This window comes from Pleurodeles waltl, chromosome 11 (genome assembly GCF_031143425.1).
Source record: "Pleurodeles waltl isolate 20211129_DDA chromosome 11, aPleWal1.hap1.20221129, whole genome shotgun sequence".
Classification (NCBI taxonomy): Eukaryota; Metazoa; Chordata; class Amphibia; order Caudata; family Salamandridae; genus Pleurodeles; species Pleurodeles waltl.
In genome coordinates, this window is record NC_090450.1 from 58,062,689 (window position 1) to 58,089,519 (window position 26,831).

Genomic DNA, 26,831 nt, shown 5'->3' on the forward strand with positions numbered 1-26,831 from the left:
TCCTGGGTAATATCAGCGCTGCCCACAAAGTCAGATATTGCAAACAATAGCAAATGGATCAGCAATCACGGTGAAATACACACAACTGTGGGCATACAATACAAACTACTCAGGAACAACATAGTGGTAGAAAAGGAATTGCAGGACAAATGTATACCCAAAAAAAACCTACTTGTGTTTATTGACTGGAAAATGTTCAGTACAAATCCCATTGGCCAGTCCAATTAATGTCTAGGAACAGGTTGTGCCCACACTTGAATCCAATCACTGCCAGGGAACCTCCACAAGAAGGGTACCAAGTGGGCAGGCAGGCACCTCAGGGATCATCTTTGGGTGGGGGGGAGGAGGATTTGGGTTGGCTGGGTTTGGGTGTGGGGTTGGGAGGGGTGGACTGTTTTTTGGAGGGTTGGGCTTCTCCTTGTGGGGGAGGGTATGGGCGCTTGCAAGCGGGAGCAGGTGTGACGGGGAGGAAATTGATGTGGAAAGCATAGGTTGGGATGTGGGAGGGGCCTCTTGGGATTGTGAGGGGGTTTGGAGGGAACAGGGGAAAGGGCAGGGTTGAAAAGGAAACTCTCCTTTGGAACACGGGGATGGTCTTCAGATGGGGTTAGGAATTTGGAGGTTGAGAAAGTGGTTGTCTGGTGTGTTGTTGTTGATGTCTTGGGTTTGTGCTTGTGTGAGGTATACTTCTGTTTGTGTAGTGTCTGTTGCATGTGTGAGTGTGGGAGGTGGAAGTGCTGGGTGATGGAGTGTTAGATGTGTGTGTGCCTGTTGGGGTGGTGTCTGTGGGAATGCTGGATGTTGTGGAGGTTTGTGTGTCTGTTGGGGTAGTGTCTGCAGGTATTATGGATGTAGTGGATGTTTGTGTGTCTCTTGGGGTGATGTCTGTGGGTATGCTGGATGTGTTAGATGTATTTGTGTGTGTGTTGCGCTGGGGCTGCAGGTATGGTGTGTGTGGTTTATGTGTCTTTGTGTGTTGTGCTGGAGTCGGCTGGTATGCTGGGTGTGGTGGATATGTCACTGGCTGTTGTTCTGGTGCCTATGGGCATGCTGATTGTGGTGTGTGAGTCGGTGAGGGTGTCTGATGAAGTAGTACCTGACGTTGTGTTTGTGGGTGTATGTGGAGTGCCTGCGTGCCGGTGTGTCTGGTGATGTTTGTGTCGATGTGTGCTGCTTGTGGTTTTTGAGGTGGGTGAGTGCGGATGTGCCTGTGTGTTTGGAATAGGTAGGGGAATGGGGAATTTGGACTGGGAAGAGGGAGGGGGAGGAATGTGGGGGGTGACTGGCTGTCATAAGTAAGGAGGACAGAGCCTGAAAAGATCTCTCTAGGCCAGACATGGTACTATGAATCACATTACAGACAGCAGTGAGGCACCAGCACTCACACACTGAAGACAAGTGGCCTCTGGGGGGCAGATGACAATGTACTCACTTAACCAGACACATGGCTGAGGACAATTATCTATCACTTCTTTTTCTTTGACCTGTAACACTGATAAATCGTGGTCTGTAGTGTAGAATTTACAGTCATAACAACAAACATTACCTGATTGATCAACATACACAGCTGTGTGTTTTCCCTGGAGATCAAATTGTTTGTGGAGTGCACACAGTTGTGTCCTAGGTCCCTGGGCCAATAGGCAAGGCACAACAGTATGCACCACATTACCTGTCTACAGAAACAGTTACTTATCTACTATGTCACACATGGCTCATCCCTAATGATCGGGGTGAGATGTCAGAACCTAACACATTAATTTGGCTATGTGAAAGGCAGGAATATTCCTTGTACTTACCCCCTTGTGACTGCTGTTTTCCCGTGAAATGCCCATCAAGGTCCGGATATGCCACCACCAGAATGCAGGCATTTAGGGGGAGTCATGGTCAGAAGTGCACCTCACCCATAATGGGAAGACAGCCTCAGCTGGAACACAGAGATCTTCAGGGCCCAGCGTCTGAGGTCCTCCCACCTCTTGTGACAGTAGGCGCTCCACCGGCTGTGGGCCACTAGAGTCTTCACATTCCAAACTATGGCTCTCCATATCTCCTTCTTCCGATGGGCGTTTGCCTGTATGGTTGCAAGAGACAAATCAAGCTAATACAATCACACGTTTTTGACCAAATGGTTGTGTCAGAAACACCAAGCAAAAAATGGTCAATTTTTCAACACACCACAAATGTAAAGCACAAAGGCCAATAACTACAGGGACATGACTACACACTTTTAGATCCATCTGCAGAATAACCCACTGCCCTGTTCATGGCCTACAACGACTAAGCAAGCCTACTCACATCAGGTAGCCGATGCTCCATCATCAACATGTACTCTAAAGTTAGCCACAAGGAAACACTACACACTAATGTGACATCTGAAGGGTAAACTCCTTAGGCCTGACTGGACCAACAAATTTATACTCTGCAAGATTGACTCACAGCATACAGTCCCAACAGGCAAGTACTGCAGTACATTCTTACTCTTATATTTGAGTGACAATGAAAGGATTGGCATGGTGGGTACAGAAAGTGCCTTTCCTGTACATGTGTGGACATGGCCTTCCAAATGCAGACTCATACCACTTCAGGGTGGGATTTCTGTGGCATGTACCAGTACCACAGAACACACCTTTGGGCAGATGTGTCTAAAAGACAGAGATAGCATCCAACATACAAAGGTATGCATTGTACAATTTCTGTAATTTGACCAAAGTACAGAGTCACATCTCATGGCCATCAAGGAATCTACACACTGTCTGCACTGTGGGACTGTCATTTGTGCAATAAGCCTGCACAGGACAATTTTGACATATGAATGTGACAATAGAGACGTGAGAGTAAGGGCCCTATCATGAGTCAAAGGCACACATTGCAATGATGGAAAATTCACATATGGACTAGTTCAGGGATGTACCCATTCCTAATCTAGTCAATGGACTGAGGCATTCATGGCACGTCTTGCCACTGGAGCATGAAATTGGCCACAGGACATGATCTACTGGTGTACAGGGAGTGGGCACAGTGATTCAGTTGCATAGCCACAGTGACTCTCCCACAGCCTGACCTATGTCCCATGGTGGGAGTCACATCTGACAGGCCCTGGTCTGTGCAGGATGAGCATACAGAACCTACATGACACCCACATTTCCATCACTTCCAGGCATGACTGTACATCATGTGCCCATCATAAATGTGGCTTGTGCTTTGTGTGGCAACCTGAAGGGCACAGTGAGTCATGATATGCATTCCAGACAACAGCATTGAAAAGGCCAGATGTGGGTTGAAAGTTCTGTGGCACCATCCACATTGCTCACAAGATCCTCCATAGACTCAGACAAGATGCAGACACAGCTTGTGCATGTTGTCTAACATTTACAACCATCATAAACAAACAATTAATGTCATTAGATGGCAGTAAAGTCTCCTTTCCTAGTAATGTGTATCCAACGCTAGGAGGATCTAGGACCCAAAAAACACATCACACAAACCAATGTTAATGAGCACAACATATAGGGCTGGTCACCAATACCTACACAATGTACATCCCCGCGATGCCACACGGGCTGCAAGAAAAGGCACACAAGAAGTCCATCTGGCACACAGGGGCACATTGTAGTTTGTGAGGAAGGAAAGGATTGTGTTGAACAGAGTCAATTGTGCACATGTGGTACTGACCTACTCCTCTGGTGAGCCATAGAGCTGTCCATACAGGTGAAGGACTTCATTTACAAGCCTCTCCAGCTCCTCTGAATAGAAGGCAAGGGCCCTATCACCTGCAGGATGTGGCATGATTGCTCCAAGAGGCGGCACACAGCAGCTCAAGTAGTAGAGGTGTTGCTGGCAGCAGTGTCAGGAGTCAATTGAGCGAATTTGTACAACATGGCAGTCAGGACCACCATGTAGGCAGTCATCACCAGTGATGGACACAGCCGCTGGGCTACAACCACCAAAGGCAACAACGTTAACCTATGGCTGTGAGTGCCACGGTTGGAACCACCTGCCACATGGATGACTTCAGCCGGAAGACGCAGGCTGTTTCTAATGCCCAGTGAAAAGAGATCAGCTATCCACCATTTTGACCTGTGAAAATACTGTGTATGACTGTGTAAACTGAGTCACACATGGTATATATGTGTAGGATCATCACAAACATCCTCATGTTGTGTTGTAATGTAGGTCCTACCAAACAACCACCAGTCTAGTGTGTTGCAAAGCAGAGATAGCATATGACGGTGGTGCATGGGTCATCACCACTGATGGTAGTTTTTGGAGGTCAGAAAATGCAGCCAAATTTTGATGGGCAATATTGTAGAATATAGTTGGGTATCACCACAATTAATGCTGTGGACACGTGTGGACAACTATGGGGATCACATCGGTAGTAGGATCGGGTAGTTGCCAGCTGGGATGTGTACTATGTGTCATGTCTATCCAGTCAGAAATGATTTGTCACATCATAATGTTGGCATGCATCATGTATGTTGCTGTGGACACACTGACTAATGTTCCAAATCATATCTTGTTACACATAGGTATCCTTAGAGAAGGAGGATGCAACAACCTCCTGTCTGTTGTCCACTGCCAGACCATGAAAGAATGCCACATCATATAGTTGTACCATCTGAATGGGCAATCAATAGTGGACTTATGTTGTCAGTTGGAGCCAGATCTGATACCAGTTAACAGTAATCAATGCTGCATACCACCTATTGTACAAGTCATGACCATACTGCACTTCCTGGCCACAGGGTCCTTCCAACATACAGAGGCTCTATCTGCTGGCATGTCCCAATCTATCTTCAGTATGGTGTTGAAGGATTTCCTCTCTGCAATATTGAAACACATTGACAGCTATATCATGTTCCCCCGATGTGAGGATTTAGCCAATGTGAAGGCTGAGTTCTATGGTTTTGCCCGCCTCCCACATGTGGTGGGGACATTGAGGGCACACATGTTGACTTGGTGCCACAGCAGGCCACTGAACTAGTCTTTCACAACAGATAAAACGTCCATTCCATCAACGTGCAAGTTGTCTGTTTAGCGGACCTCTACACCTGAAACATCTGTGCCCGTTACCCTGGATCAGCCTATGATTCCTTCATAAAGCAGAAGAGCATCATACCCCAGCTGATGTCACAACTACACCCAGCGAGGGCCTGGCTGGTTGGTAAGTCATGTCTGTCCTGATTGTGTGTGAGTAATGACAGGTGCTACCATCATGAAGTGAGTGACTCATTGTTGCACTTATGTCCCATTCCACAACATTGCCCTGCGGAGGAATACCCCATATATCCTGGAGGAGAGTAAGTTTGCAAAATGACAGTGGTGAACAAAAAGGAGCTGACTTGTGAGAAGATCTCATCCACTGCTACTTCTCCAGAGTATAAGTATGTCATGTGATGTACTGACTGTGACTGTACAAAGAACTGTAGTTGTGAGAATGTGTGGAGTTGAGTGCTTTGGAAACAGATAGGGAGCTGATACTCTGCAATATTCAGGAAAAGGCTGCTTGATAGGGTAACTTTTGACACCCCCCACCTTGATGATGTAGCTTTGTTTGTGTCCGTTTCCTTGCAATGTAAATTGTTTTCCAGATGCTTGCTATGTGATATGTCATATGTATGGTTTGAAGCTAATCCTACTTGTTTTGTTCTTATTGCAGGTACTTTTATCATGACATCTTCATGTGGGCATGTGAGAGTTCTGACATTGGCAGGTATGTGATGCTGTTCTGACATACACAGTGAGCATGGATTGTTCCCGGTAATTAAGGTTGCAGAGTTTGGCTGCATGAGACCTGTACCAAGACAGTTTGCATAGTGTTTAGGTGGAGGTTCTGAAGTCCCCATTGCACTTGTTTTGTGAAGTGTGGTGGGCATGATGCATCACATATGTAGTCCTAGCTTACAACCAAATAATTTTTCCTTCACATTGGCTAAATACTTGTTATATGACCTTTATGTAGCTGCAGATGTGTTTCATCATTGTACGCCACAGTGCCTGTGTCACAACACTGACATATGTATGTGTCATACCACCAGTTGTATGAGCACTAAAATATGATGGCCCTGTGATCAGGGACTGTTGCACTGCCATCGGTCTGTAACGTGGATGATGTGATGTTGAATTACTTTGGTGTGGTATGTGATAAGGCTAAATCTGCTGACGTCAACCACTTTAGTGTTTGCCTGTTCCACAGGACAATGTCCGACAAATCCCTACCTTCCATGGTCTGGAGATATGTACCTATCAATATTTTCATTCTCTCAGTATGAGTCAATCATTTATAATATCAGATAGTTCAGACATATTGACAGCCTTTGTGCTAAACACTATAATAAACATTTTGGTTTGACCAGACACTTGTATGTATGTGTTTGTGTGAGAGGGTTGTAATTCTGAGCTGGACACTGTGCACATGCAACATATCCCATTTTAAACAAGTAGCTTGGATCATCATTGTATGGTTCACATGTCCTGACATATCTACATAGCTAAATATTTCATCAAATTCAGTAGACAATGAGTCAGTGAAGGGTGAATTTATTTTGCAGCTATGACTTACATAAAATATATGTGACAGGACTCAACAAAAATTCAAGCGTAAAGAGGTCAGTCACAGTGAATAAAATCAGTTGATTAGATGACTCACCATTGGGAGTCCAACTTATGGAGTTCTCCTTCCATTGGAAATGGTAGGTGGTTCAGTATCAGTCCAGAGTGTAACACACAAAGGAGGTCCTTAAGGAAGAGTGTTATCTCTGGCGCTGGTGGGTGTCTTGCCATCTGCACCTCCTGGATTCTTTGCAAGATTTACCCATTTGCATGGGGGGAATCTGCTGCTACAGAGGCAAAAGTGGCTGGGGGATGGCCCTCTGAAAGGGCCTCCCTTTCAGTGGCTGGCACCGATGTTGATGGGCCTTCTGTTGGAAGGGGTAGACTATTGTTGAAAAGCCCTGTTCAGGGTGGTGCGTATGTCCCTCAGCACCCCTGTTAGGAAAGCCATGTTGGTATTGTGGGTCTCCATCTGTTCCTGCATGTACCTGTGCATACTCCTCTGTAACTGCTTGATTTCCCAGATTTCAGTCAATAGCTGGCCCATTACACCTTGGAACTCCTGATAGACCCCCAAGACATGGCTGATGGCGTCCTGGCTAAGAGCAGCAACCCAGTTTGACTCAAGCAGGTCATGGGATGCGAAGATCAGTTGAACTTGGGAGAATGGCCTGAAAATGACATCTTGCCACCTGGGTAGCCAAAGCAGTGGCTAGGCAAGATATAGATGTGACCATTTGGATGCTTAGTTGGTTTTGATGCAGGCAGACCCAGGACTATGTTGTATGTGTGACTGGAGCCATCATGGAATAGTTCAGCTTCAATGTGTCTGATGCCAATACTGCAGCTTGAGGCCTTAGGAATACTTGTTGTACATACTGGGTAAGGTGTCATTCCTGTTCTCAATAATTTCTTCTTGGGTGAGCAAGTCCAGATGGAGCTATGTCGACAGATACTTCCCTGATTTGTGAATGATCTGTGCTTGATCACTCCCAGGTAAGTATATTTAATTTGGGATTTGACAAACAGGAGTACTTGGACAAATGACCACTGTGCTGGTGTTTGGAGTTACAGACCCCAGGCCTCCTGGGAGTTGCAGTCAGGTCACTCTCTCCACTACATAAAGTAAACAAATGTTATCCCCCCCCCAGGTGAGTACACTGCATTTGGGAGATGACAAACATGGGTCTTTGGACAAGTGGATACTGTGCTGGGGTTTGGAGTTAGAAAAACAGGGTTTGCTGGGAGTTGCAGTCAGGTCAATCCCTGTACTACACACACTATGAAAATGTTATCCCCCTAGCTGAGTACTCTTCATTTGAGAGTTAGCAAACAAGGGTATTTGGACAAGTGACCACTGGGCAGGTTTTTGGAGTTACAGACCCATGGCCTGCTCGAAGTTACAGTCAGGACACTCTCTCTACTATGCACACTGTACAAATGGTATTCCCCCAGGAGAGTACATTTCATTTTGGAGATGACAAACAGGGGCCTTTGAACAAGTGGACACTGTGCTGGTGTTTGTAGTTAGAGAAACAAGGCCTCCTGGGAGTTGCAGCCAGGTCAATCCCTGTACTGCACGCACTATACAAATGTTATCCCCCCAGGTGAGTTGACAAACATGAGTCTTTGGAAAAGTTTACACTGGGATGGTGGTTGGAGTTAGAGAAACAGGGCCTATTTGGCTTTGTAGTCATGTCATTTCCTCTACTTCCCAACACTTGACATATGGGATCCTCCCAGGTGAGTGTACTTCAATTGAGAGTTCATGAACAGGGGCCTTTGGACAAGAGAACACTGTGCTCGTGTTTGGAGTTGTAGAAACAGTGCCTCCTGGGAGTTGCAGTCAGGTAACTTTCTCTACTACACACACTATACATATAATGGGTGTTACATGTCTGTATGCAGACTGTATTTAGGTTTGGGCATACATTTACACATTGAGACATACCATGAGCCCTGGGATGATTTTTTTAATATTGAAAGACTTACAAGCACCATTTGGACATATGGCATGTGATGGCCCTTTAGGGAAACATCACTTACAACACAGTCAATGCAACACTATGCATTTACCATGCTGCCATCATCACGCATATGCCTCTAGCACACAAGCCTTTAGCACGCATGTCGTTACAACTCATATGCGTGGTGATGCCAGTCTAGCTGTCCAGCTGGAACAGGAAGGTTGAGAGAGAGATAAGTGGGGCTAGGCCAGGGGCTGGGTTTGTGGGGGGAGGTTTGGATACTTTTTAGGACAGGGCATGGTCGGGGGTTTTGGGTCATTTTTTGGACAGGGTGGGGTAGGTTTTAGGGGTCAGGGTGAGAGTCGGGGTAGTTTTTAGGACATTGTGGGGTAGGGTTTAGGTTAGAGGGCTGGGGTGGGGGTCAGGTGGTTTTTTAGGACAGGGTGGGGTAGGTTTTAGGGTTTGGGGGCATGGAGGTCGGGGTAATTTTTAGGACAGGGCTGGGTAGGTTTTAGGGTTCAGGGTGGGGTAGTTTTTAGGACAGGGTGGGGTAGGTTAAAGGGTTCGGGACCGGGACAGGGGGTCAGGGTAGTTTTTGGACAGTGCAGAGTAGGCTTTAGGGTACAGGGAGGGGGAGGGGGTCAGGTAGTTTTTAGGACAGGGGGGTGTAGGTTTTATGGTTCAAGGTAGGGCGAGGGGTTGGGGTACTTTTTAAGACAGGCTGTGGTCGGTTTTAGGGTTCAGGGTGGGGGATTGGGTGGTCTGGTAGTTTTTTAGGACAGGGTGGGGTAGGTTTTAGATTTCAGGGTGGGGGCAGGGTTATGGATAGTTTTAAGGACATGGTGGGGTAAGTTTTAGGGTTCAGGGCGGGAGCAGGTGGGTCAGGGTAGTTTTTAGGACAGGGCGAAAGGTAGTTTTTGGAGTGCAGGGTAGGGTCGGGGTAGGGTAGGGCTTAGGGTTCAGGGCAGCGGCTGGGGGTTGGGGTAGTTTTTAAGACAGGGCGGGGTAGGTTTTAAGATTAATGGTGGGGTAGGGTGTTACTTTTAGGGTGAGAAGGATTAGAGCTCAGGGAAGGGGGGAAGGGGCAGTTTTAGGTACTTGGGTGGGGTGGACTATGGTATCTGGTGTAACGGGGCAGGGCGGGGGGAAATTTACCACGCATGTTCCTTTACCAAACATGCTTTTACAACACAATTAGATGTAAAGGCATGCATGGTAAAGACGCGGTCATTGTTGAGACTGCGTTGTTAAGGCATGCGTGATAAGCGCATGCGTTGTTTCATCATACATCCAGGACTTTGTAACTGTGATGTTGGGTCCAACAATACAAATTAACAATGTTAACACTCAGATACTCTGGTTATTGAATGTTGGTGCGGTACATGAACAAGACAGTGGGTAAAGGTGAGCTGTGAGCATGCATGAAATTGCATTTTGTGACATTTTTTGTCTTGTGACATACCAGGCTCCACTCCCCCAGGTATTCCTGTCACATCCTCAGGATGCAGGATGGCCACGACCTTCTCCTCCCCAGGGAAAGAGTTGTAATGGTACAATGGGTGAGCCACCACCAGTGTTCTTAACCTGCAGCTGGTACCTAAAGACCAGAGAATGGACCTTGGCCCTAAGGTCGTACCACCTCTTTCCAATGTTCTTCTTTGTGTGCAGTGTAGTGCCTACAGCATTGCCTCTGTCGATGACCCTGTTTCACATTTCTGTTTTCCTACTGAGAGGAGTATGCTGGACTTGGGCTCCAAACAATTATGTCTCTACTCTTCTGTTTTCATCCACCATGACTCAGAAAACGGGGATTTTTTTTAACGTGACATGGTGGAAAACAAACAGGGATCTATTTAACAGGGGAAGTGCAATAGGGTGTGAATGAACAAGTGTGTGCAGGATGTTCTATGGGATGGTGAAAAAAGAGGTGCCTTATTTTTGAGTCTATGGAAAATAAGGTGCTCTGGCTTCTGTGTCTTTTTGAAATGCAAAGGATTGTGGTATTAAAAGGGTGTGTTTTATAGTGTTGTTTGCAGGTGTGTCCACTGTACCACTGTGTCAGCTGTGTTGTTTTTAAATCCATTTAATATACAGTTGTCTGTTACTTTGCTTACCGTGAACCGCCGTGGTCCGTACCACTATTAGCTGACCACCACGAAGGGATCACAATGGTGACAGTGTGATTGTAATGTGCTCAGTGGTTGGCTGCGGTGCTGACGCAGCTGGAAGTTGGGCCACCTATTTCCAGGCTGTCATTTTAGCTTGGGGTGTGTCGGTCCTGCCTGTATAACTCATAATAGAGTGGTCTGGAACATCACCAACATGGTGGTCTGGTGAGCCAATCGCCAAACTTGTATTCGGGCCCTTAGATTGCCTTGAGGATTTGATGACTGAGAGTTTTTCCTTCAGCTCACCAGAAGAGATGCAGTGAGGAGGCCTGGCAACTATGGAGGAATAGCTGCTGGGAGAGAGTGTGGGAGCAGCACAGTATGGCTTAGGGTGATGGGAACTTTCTCCAGTACAGGTCAGAATGACTTCAGAACACTTCCTGGTTAGGACTGTAAATTATAGCATAAACTGTTCTTCATCCACCATCTCGGGCAGCCTGGCAAAGTTGTATTTGGTATACATCATCTTCTGGTTGGACAGTTTTCATCTAACGTCTGCACTCTTGTTTCCCCATTCCTATCTTTCAGTTCTGTCCATGTTCTGTAATTGTTTTATACCATCTTGTGTGGTATTTCGCTCTAAAGTACTGTTTGGTACAGGCCTCCTGATGCACCCTGAGGCAGATGTTTGTTCTTGGACAACTGATGTGTTTTCATGTGCAGGATTTTCAAAAGTGCTTGCCTAAATAAATTGCAACACATTAACATTAGTGTAGTATATAATCTTCATGATGGAGCTAAAGCTCACTTCTCCAGCTTCGATCTGTTTTCCGTTTTCACTAATAACCGCACCCACTCCTTCCTAGTTTGGTATTTATAGACTCATTATTCACCATAAACTATGACAAAGCAGTGAGGATGTTTGTGATCTGCTTTGGATTTTTTAAAGCTACTTCCTTAAAAATGGTTGCTACATGATATTCTCTCATGCGTATCACCCTTTCTGGCAATAAGTAGCAGTAAATTTGCAAAACAAAGTTACAACTCTGCTCTACTTAGAACATATAATAGACATGAGTCGACAGTCCTCCTATGTCATAGATTAAATGGTTAGTGTGTCTTGGCACAGCAATTCCACACCTGTTAAACCACTTATTGGTCACTTGAGTCCTGATTGTTTTTTGTCCCCACCTCCACAAACAGCAGCACAATAATGGTAAGTCAAAACACTAGTCCAAGCAGTAGTGTGCTTGGAGCAGCTTGTTCCTTTCATGTGTGCGACACTTGCATACTCTGCAGAGACGAATTTGATCCAAAATCTGAATGTTAGATTTTACTGACAAATATATAATTCCGGCACCTGGGCAAGCAGTAGTTCGCTGGGATGTCCACATTTTATAAGGCACTCATAATCAAGACCTCATTCTTTCTTTCATATCAAGCATCTTTCTTCCGTTCAGCAAGATTCAGCAGTTGTCTCTTTGGTCTATGTTAGTTCCCAAGGACAGTGTTACTGGTTTGCTAGGTTGCCTCTAAGCAGGAGCAGCAAGCAGAAGGGGCAGGGGGTGCACGGGGGAAGGGGCGGGAGGAATTAAAATAAAATTAAACAAAGAAAAAAAAATAGTTCCCTGAATGCCGCGTGCCTCTCCACTCATGCGTCTCCTCGCTGCAGGCACATGCTCCCAGCCTGCCTTGCTGCCAATCCTGACACTGCTCAAAGCAGCATCATGATTGGATGGGTGCCCAGCCAGGGTACTCCCCAGACTGGGGGCCTGTGCAGGCTCTCTCCAGCCAAGCAACTGTGTTGCTGGGCTGAAGAGAATTTACTCTGCATGTTTGTTTGGCCTGCCCGAGACTGCCAGCCACACCACATGCGCTGTGAGGGTGAGTGCACTGCTAGTCACCCCATGGCCCCACCCTTTTACAAAACAATGATAATAAACACAGTTTATTATTGTTGTTTGGTAAAAGGTTTGCAGCTGCCGCTGCTGGCAGGGTGGGAGGGGTGACGCTCCTCTGCCCTAATGGAGGAGTCGCCTATGCCTCCTAGCATGAACATGGTTAAAAAGGCAGCACCTCCGTTCTTTACCGCTAGCTCATATTAAGCTCTCCCTTCACCTAGGGCCAGATGTAGCAAAGGTTTTTACCCATTCTGTGTCCATGGGAAAAAGTGTTCGTACATATGGCCCCTACTCATTTCCGTTAATAGGCCTCTTACAGAGAGAATATAGATCAGGAATCTTCCACTCCCGCAACCGCAGTAGTCATGGGTCTAGAAGACTGTAATATCATTTGTCTCAAATGTAGGCATTCCTTTTTTTTTTTAAATGACTCAGGAGGTACACATATGGAAGAAAACAACTGGTTAAGTCCTAATCATAATGTTTATAGAACCATAGAGCAAAGGGCCTCATTTACAAGAAAATGACGCAGAGCCTCTGATGCGTCAGACTTCTTGTGCTGCCCTACAACCCCGTAATGATGCCATGGATGTGCTGTAATTACAATATAGAGCTCCATGGTGCTCAAGGATCAGTCAGATCTTTAGATGATGTTCCAACAGAAGCACCACATCTCTGCTGTTCCATGGACAGAATGGGCGCATCTCTGCCGTTGCATGGGTAAAATCTACACATCACTTTTGGACTCTGCTGCATTTCCTTCGGTACAAGGCTTCTACTTCACTGTCATTGAAAGCCTCAATGACGGAGCCTAACGCTGCATCTCAACTCACATTGGAATCAGCACATCGCCTCGACATCGATACGGCTGGATCCTGCACCTGGACTCCACAGCACCTTGGCTTCATCGCATCACCACTGTTGTGTGTGGAACTTTAACGCATCTTCTCGATTGCATAGGGAAATTTGATGCATCTCCACAATGGTGTGGTTTGGAACTAACGCAATGCTCCAGCACCAGAATTTGAAGGTACTTTGGTTCAGCAAGCCCAATTGGGTTCATGTAGCCAGCCCGTGCGCCATTGTGGTCAGCCTGAACTCTTGACTTTGTCATGGCCTGGTACGACTAGATAGCACTGTTTGGCGCTTTTTGCATCTAAACACATTTCTACAGTATATTTTTAAAAATGAATAACTCAAGTTCTATTTATTGGATTTATGTTGTTTGAGCTTGTTTTATTTATTAAATTAAGTTCTATTTTGGCATCTTTTTGTGTGAAGTTTTTACTGTTTTACACAATGCCTATTAAGGTAAGCCTGACAGCTCGGTGCCAAGCTACTAGAGGGTGAAGACAATTTAGTCATACCCAGAGGGATAATCTGGAAGCACCGATGACTATTTCAGAGGTGGAGGCTGCCACTGACTCCCTAGCCAAGGATAAGGCTTCTGGTCCAGGCGAGATTCAATTAGAGTTCTAAGCTACCTTCTCACATATCCTGGTCCCTGTTCACCAGGATTTGTTTAATTCTTTAGTTCTAGTCAGGTTCCTGGGTCATGGGGTGAGACCAATATTGTAATTGTCCCTCAAAAGGGGAAGGACCTTACTCTTTGTGGTTCATTTTGCCAAATGTTATTAATTAATGCCAGCTCAAAGATTTATACGTTTATTCTGGTTAATCATTTTGCAGCTGTCAAGTCAGGCTTGGTTGAGTCTAACCAGCATGGTTTTATCCCAGGACGGGATACAACCCCACATGTCAAAACAGCAATTACCTCCCTGAAGGCTGCCTCAGCCGCTAAGGGCTCAGTAGGTATGATTCTGTTAGACAGGGAGAAGGCCGTCAACCGTGTTTCTTGCCCCATCCTCTGGACAGTTATGGAGACCGCCAGACTTGGTTCTTGCTTTTTCTCTAGAGTCCATCAACTTTACACCTGTCTGAAAGCAAGGATTTGCGGTTCTGGACTTCTTTCTGACCCAAATGTTATTCCCCGTGGTACAAGGAAGGGATTTCCACTTTTTCCTCAGTTGTTTGCTTTATACATCGAGCCTTTTATTCAATCTTTCAAATTTTTTGAGGATATCCAGCCCCTGAGAATACATCAGTTTAGGGTTAATGTCTTAGCCTACGCAGACGATGTGGCAAAATTAACCCCTTCCCCTATTAAAGCCTTAAGGGCAGTCGCGGAGGTGGCCCATTTATTTGGGAATGTTTCTGACTATAAGCTTAATTTGAATAAAACTCAGGTCTTATCTAATGTCATTCCCCCCATTTAGGATTAGAGATGGGTTCAGTTGGCTGTCTATTTGGGAGTAGAGCTATTGGTGCATATGCCAGAGATTGTTGAAAATAATTATGGGAAGCTATACAAACAAACAGTCAGTGTTTTTACGAAGTGGACTTGTCTCCATTTGGGGTTGCTTGGTCAGTGAAACCTTATTAAAATGGTTGTTCTTCCAAGATACCTGTATCTCTTTTGCTGCATCCCTCTTTTTCTTCCTGTGGCCTTTTTGAAAAAGATAGACTCCTCCTGGCAGAAGTTTATCTAGTGTTATAGGAGGCCTCACTGTAAGATATAGGGGGTCATTCTGACCCCGGCCGGCGGCCTGGCTGGGACCGCCAGAATACCGCTGCGCGGTCAAAAGACCGCTGCGGGTATTCTGGGTTTCCCGCAGGGCTGGCGGGCGACCGCCAGAAGGCCGCCCGCCAGCCCAGCGGGAAACACCCTTCCATGAGGATGCCGGCTCCGAATGGAGCCGGCGGAGTGGAAGGGGTGCGACGGGTGCAGTTGCACCCGTCGCGATTTTCAGTGTCTGCATGGCAGACACTGAAAATCTTTGTGGGGCCCTGTTCCGGGGCCCCTGCAGTGCCCATGCCATTGGCATGGGCACTGCAGGGGCCCCCAGGGGCCCCATGACACCCCATACCGCCATTCTGTTCCTGGTCGGAATCCCCATGCTGCGCCGCCATGGAGGATTCCCCAGGGCAGCGGGAAACCGGCGGTACACCGCCGGTTTTCCGTTTCTGACCGCGGCTGTACCGCCGCGGTCAGAATGCCCATGGGAGCACCGCCAGCCTGTCAGAATGACCCCCATAGTTTCTTTAGCACCTTAACGAGAATTATGCGGTCTCTCTTTCCCAGTCCTGCAGTTTTATAATATCGACTCATTCTTTTCACTATTACATTTGTTTTAAGACTGAAGGGTGTGGGAGCAGGTGCACTTGTTTGGTGACTTCTTGCCTTTAGGGGAGTTGATCGCTCCAGGGGTCGGAATAGTGGACACAGTGTATTTTAAGGTTTAGGGATGCAGTGTATTTTAAAGGACCTTTGTTCAAGACCTTAAAGGTTTTTCATTTTAACTGGGGCTCTCTCAAGCAGATATTCCAACATACTGCCATGGTTAATCAATTCACATATTTAGGGAATAACCCGAATTTGCCCTTGTGTCTTCATGAGTGCTTTTGGGAAAACTTGGAGAAGGTTAGGCTTTTTGTAATGGGTCAGTTGTTTGAGAAGTACGTCTTTTATTCTTTTAAGAACTTGCAGCAGCAATATTTGCTTTCTTGTACTAGCTTTTACAGGTAATTGCAAGTACAATATTTTATTTCTGGTGTTAATAAGGATGAGATCAACTGCACAGACAATCCCATACTAGAGCTGGTAATGAATCTTCATCTACGGAGGAGTATCAGTTTGGTCTGTATGTTATTTTTTTTCTCCACACATCCACACAGCCGATTCTTTTCAACAGAGGATGGCTAAATGGGATCCAGTCAGGCTTTGGATGGGCGATACGCTTGTTGGCCATGATATGAGTGTTCAGTTGTTATTTATTACCACAATGCTCTTTGGTGAATCGGTTGAATTTGGATATTGATCATTTTGTTGCTTTCTCTCATTTTTTTTTTTTTTTATAAAAAATGCTTTGCTTATACAGCATTCTGCATATTAACCAGTTTGTTCCTGGTTTGGATCTTTCTCTTAATAATGGAAAAAAAACATTTTTGAAGTCTCCACCACTTCAAAGGCACCCCGGGTATATAATCTGGACCTCAGACCCAACCACTGCAGTACACTTCTGGATCTGTGGGTAGCCTGCCAGGAAGAAGAACTGCTGTGCTGCTACGTGGACAGTCACACTAATGGACTGCTGCTCTGGAAGAACTGCTGCCTGTCTGTGCTGACCTGCCGCCTGTTGCCTAGACTGGACCTGCAGCTCTTCAACATAGAACTCAGAGTGACTCCAAGGGCTATCTGAATGGTTTCCTCATTTGAAGTCTCAGGGACAAAAAGACTTCCAACCAACCTAACTTCACTCTGCAAGCTGCAAACCTGACCTGCTAAGTAGCGCCACACAGTCCTGGACCCTTGGAAGTGTAGATCTTTAGAAGCTGCTCCAGCAGAACCACTGTATCTCTGTCTTGGTGTGGACAGAACCACCGGTTTGCTTTCAGAACCGCTACTGTTGGGTTTCTTTGGGGTGCAAGGCACTTGCTGCCCCCTAGACGACATCTTTGATGATGCCGTCAAACTCCGCATCACAGCGACTGACCTCATAGTTATCAGTACATCTCCTGGGCATCGATGCAGCCAGTGCCTGTGCTCAGATTCCACTACACCCTGCCTCTTATACATTGTCACTGCTGTGTGGGGAACATTGATGCATCTTATCAAGTACGTGTGGAAATTTGCTGCATCTCCTCAACAGAGTGGCCAGACCCTTTGTAACACTCCGCATTAGGATTTTAAGGTACTTTGGTTCAGCAGGCCCAACTGGGTCCCTGTAGCCAGCCTGCGCTCCATTGTGGTCACCTGAACTTTTGACTTGGCCCTGGTCCAGTGTGACCAGATAGCCCCCGTTGTTGCTTTTTGCTTCTAAGTGCTTTTCCTCAGTTTATTCTTTAACAATTCATTACTCAAGTTCTACTTATTTGCTCTTGTTTATTTATTACATTAAGACTTAGTTTTACCAACCAGGTGTGGTATCTTTTTCTGTAGTGTTTTCAGTGTTTTACACATTGCCTCTTAAGTTAAGCCTGACTGCTATGTGCCAAGTTACTAGAGGGTAAGCACAATTCATTTAAAGGTGTGTTTGTGACGTACCCTAACTGGAACTGTAGCTGCTGCTTAATCAGGATGTATACCTCTATCAACCATAAATCGCATTTCTAACACTAACTCTGGTGTTGGGGTGTGATCATATAACATTGGAGCAGATCATTGTGGCCTGGTAGACATGTAGAAATCCATATCACTTCCACTCTCTGTAAACAGTTCCAAAGTATACATTACAAAGTATACATGTGAGTTTCACTTTTGATGTATAGACACTTTTCATTTGATTCATTAAGCCTCCAATTTTGTAAAACACTGGTTTCATGACCTCAAATCTTGTTGGCACATCAAGACATACATATATTCCTTACTACAAGCTGGACCTAATATAATTTGAAATGAACAAAAAATTCATATGGTTCAGGAACAATGAAGACTGAAATGTAAAGTTTTGGTACTGCTCCAGTTCACTATTGTTTGACTTGGCCTTCTCTACAATGTCCACCCCAAACTCTTTACACTCACCTGTCCCGGTTTCTGAATTTTATTATTGTGGGCATTAGGACTCTTGTGCTCTCACCAACTAACATGGTAAAATTGGCTCAACCTGATTGGTGTCAATAATTTAATGTAAGTCCCTAGGCTATGATACTATATGTAATCAGGATCCTTTAAAACATGTCTCATGCCTGACATTCTATTCTATTCTATACAGAATTCTAAAGTGTATGGCTACCTGAAGGCTTCTCAGCTCTAGCCTCACTGCATTTGGGCACGTGCGCTTCACCAAGAACAGACTTAGGGTAAGGTGGAATAGGAAAAAGCCATGCTTTTAGCTGCTGCCTGAACACAAGTTTGATATCGACCAGTCTTAGGTTGATGGGCAATGAATTCTACAGTTTTGGGACTAGATGGGAGAAAGAGTGCCCACCCCACTGTGCACTACGTATTTGGAGCTCTTTTATATGTTGAGCTTTGGTTGTGCTGTGCTCCTTGTCCTGGTTTGAGTGAAAATAACCAATTGTGTGTTGTCTGCATAGGAGACTATTGACAGCCCAAATTCAAGGGCAATGTCAGCGAGCAGAAGCATGTAAAGGGGAAAAAGCATCAGACTGAGTATGTAGTCCTCTGTCACTCCGCAGGTCCGGGGGAAGATGTCAGAGTAACATGATCTTTCACAAACCTGAAATGTCCTGTTTTCTATGAAAGAAGTGAGCCAATTCTGAGCATTATCTTTTATTCCAGCTTCACTCATTTTTTGGGTAGGTATTTCATGGTCTATGCGTCAAACGCTGCACTCAGGTCGAGAAGGATGGTGGCAGTGGACCCTCCCTGGTCCAGCAACATCTTAAGCTCAATCCAAGAGTGCAGTTTCAGTGCAGTGTTGTGGGCAGAACCCTTGTGGGCAGAACCCTGTCTGAGTAGGATGTAGGAGAATATTCTCTTCCAGGGATAGGGATATATTATGACTTACATGCTCCTCTAGTATGTTGCTCACTGCTGGAAGCAGGGATATAGGCCTATGGTTCCCCAAACACAAGGGGTAGATTGTTTTATCACAGCATGTTTCCGTGTTGAGGAAACTTCACTAGTTAATGAGAGGTTATGAAGATGCAGTAGAGCTGGAAAGGTACATTCTGCTCCAAGAAGGAGAATGTAGAGGGTGTTTGATTTTAAGGAGAACCAGATTTCCCTTTATTAAAGAGTGTTGGGACTATTTCAACGGTAAAGGTGGGGACATTTGTTAGGAATATCATTGAGGTGCCCACTGTCTTTCCCTCTGGGATGGAGTGAGATGTACCCTTTGCAGGGAACAGTAAACATCAGGGAATTTTTATTTTGAGAGACCAATGCTAGTGCGTTGGGCACATGCTCCCATAAGTTCTGAGTAGTTACTATCTGACTGTGTCTTTGTTAAGGACTGAACAAATTGTAATACTTGCTTCGGGGAGTTAGATGCCTTGTCAATCTTGGATTCAAATAGGATGCTTTGGCAGATTTAATTTCTTTTCAAATGGTAGATTATTTTCTCCTGCATTCATTTTTTATGGTCAGTAGGTGTGGGGTAAATTATGGGGAGGTTTTCCCCTTGTGGCATGATTTAATAGTTTTTACTGGGATCACCTAATCGAGGGATTGTTTTACCCAGTCTACAAATTTATAATTCACTGGGTGGGATGATTTCCCAATACAGGTTCGGAGGAGATAAAACAAATCCAATTCTCCTTGTTAAGTTTTGACTATCTATAGTAATTTCTAGTTCATGATATGGATCCTGGTAATGGAGATTTGCCATAAAATATGATTGGTATATGGTAGTGCTCAGACTAGAGCACAGGGCAAGGATCATTACCCTTCAGATTGGGGTTGTTGCTGGATATTGGGTCAATGAAGTTACCTTCTTTAGTCAGTACGCCCACCTACTCTCTGAGTTAACTGTAATGCCCGAGTTCCTGTAGTATGCCTGATGTTAGAGTTATTAGTGTCTTCCAAATGAACATTAAGGTCCCCTAGTAGGGTCAGGTTAGGCTTTCCATTTTCTAAGCTGGCAATAAGATCAGGCAGAGCCTTTGAAAAGTGGAAGCACTGCCCAGGAGGTCTGTAAATTACAACCACTGAAAGTAGAACGTTGGGTTAATGTAAATGGTAAAACAGAGGTTCTCATAGTCAGGGATGGGAAAAGGGTTATCTGAACATCTAAAAGAGTCTTTCTTTAATAATTATGACTATACTCCCATCCATTTTCTGTAGGACAGGTGTCTCCAACCAGTTGAACAAGAGCTACTAGTACCTCTCAGACACCTTGAGAGTAGCTCAAAACCATGAGTTCATTTTTAAATTAACAGAATGTCATATTTTCCTTTTAAAGTTAAGGAAAGGCTGTGGTTACTTTACATTACTATAATAAGCCTTGCAGAAAGCAGGGCCTGGTAAAGAGGAGCCCCCAGTTAGATTTGTGACCCAGTCTGGGGCTGAGGCACGGAGGTGAACAACTTACGTTCTGAGTTATTTAAATCTTAAATAAAGACCCTTGTCAACTCAGTGTTGTAGCTGTGAACAAAATTATGTTGTTTCTGAATGCTTTTAAATGAGAGAATTTTAAAATGAAAAGTTACCTTAATGTTTAAGTTAACTGTTCATTTTAATTTTCTTCATCTCAAAGTGTCACAGTTACAAAGAGTAGACCACTATCTTCCAGTGACTACTAGTAGTTGTGCCATAAGTATAACTGAAAAATACAGCCATTTTTCTAAATGAGAGAAATTTAAAGTGCAGGACAATGTTCCATATTATGAACATTTAAAAAAAAGAGTGTATGTTTGTGTTAAGCATGTAATAGTGCCATATATGCTGAAAGGTGTCGCCTGTGCTGCAAGTACATACGACACAGGCTCCCAGTCACCCACAGAAATATATCCCATTTATGAGCACACATGATCAGACATATCCAAAGACCACACTCCCACTGACACATATAGCAGCCTTCTCATAGTGTCCCTATTTAAAGTATTTTGTTCAAACCATAGTATCTGGCTCTTTGGATAATAGGCTTAAAGTCAATGAAGCTGGGTGTGGGGGTGCCTGGTTACAATGCATGCGTTGTTTAGTCTCCAGCAGCTCACAATGATTTTCACAACTGGAATTAGCTCTCTTACAGAAAAGATTTGAGACCGCTGGTTTAGGTGATCTCTCCTGCATGTGTAGTATCAGGTACAGCTTGGTTTGTCAGGTGTGGAATAGTCATGTTACCATGTTTCCGTAAGAAGGAAATCATCTGGTTGTTTGTCTTCAATAAGGGAGAAACATTCACATTTGCTTTCTAGATGCATGTAAGGTGAATGAGTACAATGCAGCGCTGCACTATCTTGGTCAGATCCATGGAGTGACAGCAGTTATTACTATGGATAGTCCGTAGGGCATGTAATTGCTGAGAGGAATAGCTTTTCTTACTTGGGGTAAAATAGGCAGAGTTCCTGGACCTTGGTCCCATTCGGGTGCAGACAGGCTGTCTTTGATGAGCCTTCGGGTTTGCCAGGGGTGCGCCCGCACCCCTGCCTTTATTTTTTACCAGCGAATTCAACAAACAAGAGCACCAACCTCACTTTGCTCATTGCAGCTTGTAGTGCACTTTTAAACTGCCAATACAACCGGGCAAAATAAACCTTTTGCTAGGCCTAATCCTTCCTTTATAATACATATAATCCATCCCTGCAGTAAGGTGTGAAAATCTGATGGGGCAGGGAGCGTTATATTTAAAAAGTAGAGCATATGTTTCTAGTTTTTTTCACTCTCTTGGTAGTCAAACACTCCTAAATGTGTTTTTCACTACTGTAAGGCCTCCCCCTACCATAGGACAACATTGGGTTACCTTATTACATTTAATAAGTGATAACTTGTGATGTAGAAGCATCAAGCTTAAATCAATTGTAAATTCCTCTTTAATTGTAAAATGGGAATTTAGGTCACAATTCCAAAATTGCTACTTTTAGAAATTTGGCATTTTCTTGCCCTAACCATTTCTGTGTGTCTCACAGTGTACTCGGTCAAAAGATTGCGAATGGTTTAGCTGTTGGGCTTTATGTTTTTCTCAGGGAAAGTGAGACAAAGGGTACTAGCTGCTGGCAGGATGGGCCATCCTGCCTAAAATGCTGGGAGCTGAAACATTCCCCGCCCCACTTACATTTCAAAGAACTTCCTTTAACACATACACAAAGAATCTTGACACTAATCTGTTGTCACCGATACTTCATAGAGCCTTGACAGGGGAAGGGAAGAACTTTGCAGAACCAGCTATAGGGTTAGCCTAGTAGATTCCCCCACTTCAATGGCTGGCACAAGGTATAAATATTGGGCCCTCAGAACACCTCTTCAGTACACAGCTGGACCTGTGGACGGCTTCAGAAGAATTACCCTCTGGACCCCCAGATGAGTGCTCTGCTGCTTGTGGCCTGCCTTGTTCCCCAGATGACTGCCCTGCTGCTACCAGATGACTGCCTGCTGTTTTAGGCCTGCCTTACTCCCCAGAGGACAGCTCTTTTGCTTGAGGTCTGCCTTACTGCCTGGGCTACCAAAGTGATTCCCAGGTCTAGTTGACTGGCCTACTGTGTGAGCTACAGGGACATTACACTCTCCATAAACCTTGAATCCTGTACCCAGCCTTGGCTGAAGTGAGTCCCAACTACCAAGTGGTGCCTCCAAATCCTGGACCCTTGAAAGTGTTGTTACAGGCACTGCTCTATCCTAGTGAAAAAGTGCCAGAGGAGCCAATAGAAGACCGGGATCTACCTGCCAGCCAATTGGCCTTAGTTTCATCGCCTGTCAGCCTGAGTTTGTCTAGCTGCTGCTGCATTTTTTTTCCATAGCAGCAAATCCTGTTCAGGTAGACTTCTGATGAATGGTATCTAGTCCTATCGAGCCCTCTTCAACTACAGCTTGCTACTTCATCCCACTGAAGGTTTTTGACTTCCAAAAAGTTATTTAGGTCCGAAGGTAATAAGCTCCATCAGGCGTGACAGCAACAGGCTTCCCATCAACGACAACAACCTCCTCATCCTGGAAATCCACTTTGTGTCAGTTTCGTGCAACCAGATACCTGTAGTTAGGCTTTTGATCTTTGAGGCACGCGATTTCACAAAAATGTTTTAAAATGGTGTAATTTTATTTAACAAAAATTATCCCCTTTATTACTGTTGAGTGCTGTATAAATTCTTTTGAGCATGGTGGGTGAAGAACGAGTGATCGCCAGTGACTGAGATTAATTCAAGCATTTCATTCATCACTTTGTTTTTTGATGCCCTATGTGTGACGGGTATGCTCACTGTGGGTCCTGTGCTCACTAAGCCACTGGAATCAAGCTGTACCCAGCTGATGAGGCCATAACTAGGGCAAAACCAGCCCTGGTTTGCTTGCATTCCAGTTCGGGGAGTACCTGGCCTGGCAGTTTGGAGATGGACTGTTCTCAAGAGGAGCTGGATCAAGGCTGATGTAAATGGAGCTGGGTCCAAATTGAGGTGGCATGGTGAGAGAAAAAACTCATCAACATTAACTTACACATAGAGACTTTACACTTCTCTCAGGTGGGTTGTATCTGATTAAAACTGTAAAATAACTAAGACGACAGTAAGTGACAATAGATAATAAGAATGTTTCTTCCTCTCACTCTATTTCTATCCCCACTTGTAGTCCTGAGATATTCCCTTTATATATGTTTACTACAAATGAGATTTCAGAAAACCTCACCTCTAGCCTTTTTAATGAAAGCATCACATAACGTTAGTTATTACAATATGACGACCATGCTTCCAGTACATGAAGGAATTCTTAATCAGGAATTCTGCACCCATATTCTACCAACATTTACCAGGCAACAGATATTTGGAAATATCTTTAAAAAATCATTGTTATGCCCATACATTTCAGCTATGAGGAGCCAGTTCTATTCCTAAGGCTTACTGGATTGATGTATCTGCATTTCATTCTACATGTGTTTGAATATATGCATTTATGTGCAATAGGCAATATTCTTGAGCTTTTGCTGTGGTAAACCTATATGAGCATTAGTGCTTGGTTGGACTCCATCTGCCTTGTTGTTAACCCCCAAGAACGTACTTTTCATTCGGAACAATGGTTTGGTTCCAGAGAGCTACAATGTTTAGTTATCTACTTTAACTCTTAAGTTCTTCTCTTAAATTTGGTAAACTTCCCCCCAACAAGAACAGTACACTGGAAGCAAGAATATTGTTTATTCAATTTCAGCCGAAATAGTGTGCATGTGAGAGTTAGAGTAGTTGTCAGAAATGACTCCACTAATTGAAGTTTGATTAGCACAATTAAGATGGGAATACTGATGCATAATGGGTCAATTTGCCTTTTTTGTCAAGTCAATGGTAATCCCATCAGAGACATGGTGGGAATGGTGTAAATGTTGCTACTGCCATGGAAACAGGGTAAAGTGGTGCATTTTCTGTCTGTGATCAGTATTCGACCATCTATTACAGATTGAATGCCCTTTATCAGTGAACTGCACAAACTGCACCATTACCATAACAAGGTATACCACAGTGACAAAGACAAGACGGAATGAGCATGCATTTACTCACATTTAGCTGGAGATCTTGATTGATGAAATTGCCTTTGTAGAACTCTAGCTTGATTAAGAGAGAGCTACAAACTACAAGCCTTTGGAGGTCAGAGGCCAATGTGGAAAATAATGGCAGAACTGACTTTAAAAAGAAATCTTGCATTGGAACATCTCCACCTATTCTTGGTTCTAAGAATAAGGAGCCATTTACTTTTTTTTTTAGAAGCATTCCCAATTATGTATTTTTTTGTTTACCTTTCTATAATACCTAAATAATTTTGTTTATAAAACTCTATTAAACAAAGCCACCATCATCCTAAAAAGCTACACCTGGCTCAACGATGACTGATTCCGATGACCTCCACGGGCTGGAAATCCAGTTTTTCCAGTTCAATGTTTTTTTCCTCCATTGTCAATGACTTCAGCGAGACTTCATCTAGTGGCTCCCATGTGACAATGACTCTTCCTCAGACACCGCCTGATGTCTTGCCCTGCTGAAACCTCCCTTTCCCAAGACTTTTCTTTCAACATTTGTCTAAGTTCGATGGTAAGCTGAGACCTGCCAATCCACCTGCTGTTTCCGACTAGTGCTCCATCTTGGTCAGCTGTAACTTCTTAGTCAGCTGTAACTTCTGACTTCTACCCAGTCTCTCACAACCAGATGCCCACAGTTAGAGATTTAGGGGCAGGTTTATGAAAATTGCACCCCTTAACGCCTCCCTAATGCCGCCATGTGTGAGCCATATTTAATATACGGTGCACCATATCGGTAATTAGGGAACTAGCGTCGGAATTTTTGACACATGTTCAGCACTTTGCAGGATTAGCGTCAAGAATTTTTACGCTAACCCTGCCAAGCACCCAGAGGCCCATTGAAAAATGTTTTGGGGGCCTCCTTTTAACACCTGCTCTGAGCAGGCATTAAAAATGCAGATGAAATGACACAAAGAAATCTCTTCGATTTCTTTGTGCCATTTTTGTGACCCCCATAGCAGGGGGCCTGGCGAAGGCACAATGTGGCGCATGGGGATACAAAGTGGTGCAATGCAAGCTTTGCGCCACTTTGGAAATATGGAGCGGTTTTGGATCTCTACTACTACATTAGCATAACAACATGATGCTAATGTTGTTAGGATGGCGCTAGGCCCTTTAAATCTGGGCGTTAATATTGTAAGTGTTATATGTCACTAAAACTATAACAAATAATCAAAACTCTAGTTTTACTGATTAGATTTCTTATCTACTGTTGAAATTTGTGCTGATAATCATTTTAAATGTATACTACCATTATTATATAAATTGCTAAATACTGAGACCTAAGTTAAAAAATTGACATCCTTGCAAGAAACATGGTGAGTGTGGGGTCTAGAAATGCTGCTCAATAAATATCATTATTGTTCAAATGAAGCTTTTGCTGACGTTGAAACTGAGTGTGATACCAGGATATCCAGAATAAAACGGTTGCTGAAATATAGATGACCAAAACATTATACATAAATAAATATAGATGACAAAAAAATTGTGGATACCCTCTATGCATAGCCAAAGACCGTGCATGCTTTTTAGGTGGGCGCCGGTGAGCCACAATCGTTTCATGGTGCAATATCACTTTACAGAAGAATGGAAATTCACTGGAATAAATGCAGGTTAAAGTGGAGTTATATGTGAGGAAAGTAGTAATATTTTAACTTATCTAAGTATAAGTTGCTCATCTATAAAGCTTCCCTTATGACCTCACATGTTACCTCACTGATGACATCTGAAATCTGGTGATGCAACCTATACTTGTGTCAGTTATGTATAACTTTTTAATTTATAGTTTTTGTTGTTTTTGAAACAGTAGTGCTTTTTTAGTAAATATTTAAGACTAATTCATCTTACGTTAAATTCTTATCAACTTTCTCACATATAACTACACTTTAAAATTTGTTTTTTTTTACAGTGAATAAAAACTTTGAATAAAATCTTTGCATGACTACTTAAGAATCTTCCTCCAAGACGGGTGGAAGTTGAGCCTGAGTGGACAGCAAGTGCAAAAGTTTTATTAAGCCAGCATAGTTTCCTACTCTTTCGAGACCTGTGCACTTGCGCAGTTTTCCCTTGTGTTACTGGCTGCTAATAACACACAAACAGTTTCCATGCAATGGCATCCCTTTCTTAGCTTTTTCT